Source organism: Hippopotamus amphibius, chromosome 2, assembly GCF_030028045.1.
Source record: "Hippopotamus amphibius kiboko isolate mHipAmp2 chromosome 2, mHipAmp2.hap2, whole genome shotgun sequence".
Taxonomy (NCBI): Eukaryota; Metazoa; Chordata; class Mammalia; order Artiodactyla; family Hippopotamidae; genus Hippopotamus; species Hippopotamus amphibius.
In genome coordinates, this window is record NC_080187.1 from 13,199,674 (window position 1) to 13,203,242 (window position 3,569).

At 37.7% G+C, this 3,569-nt stretch overlaps 1 pseudogene; it reads left to right on the top strand.

Annotated features, from left to right (window-relative positions):
• The first annotated feature begins 2,863 nt into the window (after positions 1 to 2,863).
• On the top strand, positions 2,864 to 3,365 carry LOC130846697 (N-alpha-acetyltransferase 50-like; annotated as a pseudogene).
• The last annotated feature ends 204 nt before the right edge of the window (positions 3,366 to 3,569 follow it).

Here is a 3,569-nt window from a genome sequence, read left to right on the forward strand (position 1 = left end):
CTCCGTATGTTTCTCTCTCCCTCCTGTCTGTCACAGCTCCGCCACTTCACCCTTTTTGAGCCGTCATAGACGCTTCCCTACCAGCTATGTCGGGCTCCCCGCAGTCCTTTCTGGTGTCCGAGGCCGTCTGCTGGTGTTCAGCTGGTTCTCTGTGGGAATTACTGCGTCCTTCCATGCATTCCCAATGCATCTGTGGAGAGGGATGCACTCCATGTCTCTCTACTTCACTGCCATCTTTTTTCTCCAACAATATTGTATAGAGGCAACATACCTCAACATAATACAGGCCAAATACAACAAACCCATAGCCAACTGCATGCTCAGTGATGAATAGCAGAAATCATTTCCTCAAAGATCAGAAACAAGACAAGGATACCCACTCTTGCCAGTTTTATTATTCAACATGGTGTTGGAAGTCCTAGCCATAACAATCAGAAAAGGAAAGGAAATAAAAGGAATTCAAATTGAAAAAGAAGAAGTAAAACTGTCACTGTTTGCAGATGACAGGACACTATATGTAGAAAATCCTAATGAAATTATGAAAAAACTATCAGAACTAATAAATGAATTCAGTCATTTTGCAAAATACAAAATTAATATACAGAAATCTGCTGTGCTTCTACACAGTTATAATGAACTATCAGAAGAAGAAAGCAAGAAAACAATCCCATTCACAATTGTAGCAAAAGAATATACCTAGGAATAAATCTAAACAAAGAGTTAAAAGACTTTACTGAAAACTGTAAGACAGTGATGAAATAAATCAAAAAAGACATCAACAAATGGAAAGATATATCATAATCATGGATTGGAAGCATTAATGGTTTTAAAATGATTATACTACCCAAAGCAATCTACATATTCAATGCAATCTCTGTCAAAATACCAGAGGTATTTTTAATACATCTTTATTGAAGTATAATTGCTTTACAATGTTGTGTCAGTTTCTGCTGTACAATGAAATAGTCACAGAACTAGAATAAATAATTTTTAAATTTGCATGGAAACAGAAGACTCCAAATAGTCAAAGTAAACTTGATGAAGAAGAACAACACTGGAGGTATAGTTTTGGGGGATTTGTTTTGGTTTTTGGTTTTGGTTTTCTTAATTTTTTATTTTTTAGATTATAGTTGACTTATAGTGTTATGTTTATTTCAGGTGTACAGCAAAGTGATTCAGTGATTCAAAGTGATTTCAAGATCTAGCAGTCTGTTTCTGTTTTATAAATAAGTTAATTTTTATCATTTATATTAGATTCTACATATGAGCAATATCATATGATATTTGTCTTTCTCAGTCTGACTTACTTCACTTAATATGATAATCTCCAGGTCCATCCATGTTGCTTCAAGTGACATTATTTCATTCTTTTCTATGGCTGAGTCATATTCCATTGTGTAGAATACATACCACATCTTATCTTCTTTATCCATTTCTCTGTCAATGAACATTTAGGTTGCTTCCATACCTGGTTATGGTAAGCAGTGCTGGGATGAACATTGGGGTGCATGTATCCTTTCAAACCATGGTTTTCTCTGGATATATGCCCAGGAGTGGGATTACTAGTTGATATGTAGCTCTGTTTTTAGTTTTTCTATACTGTTCTCCATAGTGACTGTACCAATTTACACTCCCACCAACAGTGTAGGAAAGTTCCCTTTTCTCCACACTCTCTCCAGCATTTATTGATTGTACACTTTTTGATGATGGTCATTCTGAGTGGTGGTAAGATGATATCTCATTGTAGTTTTGTTTTGCATTTCTCTAATAATTAGCAATGTTGAGCATCTTTTCATGTGCCTGTTGGCCATCTGTATATCTTCTTTGGAAAAATGTCTATTTAGGTCTTCTGCCCATTTTTTGACTGGATTGTTTGGTGTTTTCTTATATTGAACTGCATAAGCTGTTCATAAATTTTGGAGATTAATTTCTTATTGGTTGCATCATTTGCCAATATTTTCTCCCATTCTGTGAGTTGTCTTTTCACTTGTTTATGGTTTTCTTTGCTCTGCAAAAACTTTTCAGTTTAATTAGGTCCCAATGGTTTATTTTTGTTTTTATTTTCATTACTGTAGGAGGTGGATCAAAAAAGATATTGTGATTTATGTCAGAGAGTGTCCTGCCTATGTTTTTCTCTAAAGAGTTTTATAGTATTTGACCTTACATTTAGATCTTTAAACCATTTCGAGTTTATTTTTGTGTATGGTGTTACGGAGTATTCTAACTTCATTCTTTTACTTGTAGCTGTCCAGATTTCTCAGCACCAATTATTGAAGAGACTGTCTTTTTTCCACAGTATATTCTTGCCTCCTTTGTAGTAGATTAGTTGACCATAGGTGCATAAGTTTATCTCTAGACTTTCTGTCCTGTTTCATTGACGTATATTTCTGTTTTTTTGCCAATACCATACTCATTTACTGTAGCTTTGTAGTATAGTCTGAAGTTAAGGAGCCTGATTCCTTCAGTTCCATTTTTCTTTCACAAGATTGCTTTGGCTATTTGGGGTCTTTCATGTTTCCACACAAATTGTAAAGTTTTTTGTTCTGGTGCCAGCATGCAGAGGGGGTGGGGTGAAAGGTCATATCATGGTGGCGGATCTGTCTGGCGGGAAGCAAGTGCCCCAGTGCCCCGTGTGCACATGTGGAGAAGCAGCAGCACCAGCACAGTAGTGGGACACACCCCTGCTCCCTCTGGAGATGCAGGGCCGTGCTTGACTCTTGCAGCTTCTGTCGCCCACTTAGCTTCCTGCCCTAGAGGAGGAGGGCAGCTTGTGGGGTTGAGTGGCCTGAGCTGAGGGCACTCAGGGCAGTGATGACAATATCTTTGATATCAGTGGTGACAGTGGCCTCAGCAGGAGGGGAAGATGAAAGGCCAGATTGAGCTGGAGATGTGACAGTACACAATATTAAACAGTTGAAGAGATTACACCAGGTCATCTTTCCAGTCAGCTATAATGACAAGTTCTACAAGTTTGTGCTGGAGGTTGGCGAGTTAGCAAAACTTGCCTATTTCAATGTTATGGCAGTGGGTGCAGTATGCTGTGGGTGGATCAGTCACAGAATCAGAAGAGACTTTGCATCATGATACTGGGATATCTGGCACTATACTGAAGGCTAGGAATAGGAACTAAAATGTTAAAGCATCTTTTAAACATCTGTGAAAAAGATGGCACTTTTGACATATATCTGCATGTCCAGATCAGCAATGAGTTTGCAATTGACTTCTACAGAAAGTTTGGTTTTGAGATTATGGAGACAAAGAAGAGCTACTATAATAGGTTAGAGCCCACAGAAGCTCATGTGCTACAGAAAAACCTCAAAGTCTCTTCTGGCCATAACACAGATGTGCAAAAGACAGACAACTGAACAAATTACAGATGAACCTTCTTGCACTTGCTTGTCACCAAATAAAAGAGAGGCCCATTGATTCCACCCCCCTCTTTCTTTTAAAGCCTTCCCCCATCCTTGTTCTTGTTTTTCCTCCTTTCAAAACTTCCTTCCCTTTCCTCTAAAAATTTTAAACTTTTAAGGACTTATTCATCATGTTTGGATTCTTTTAGTTTTCTTATT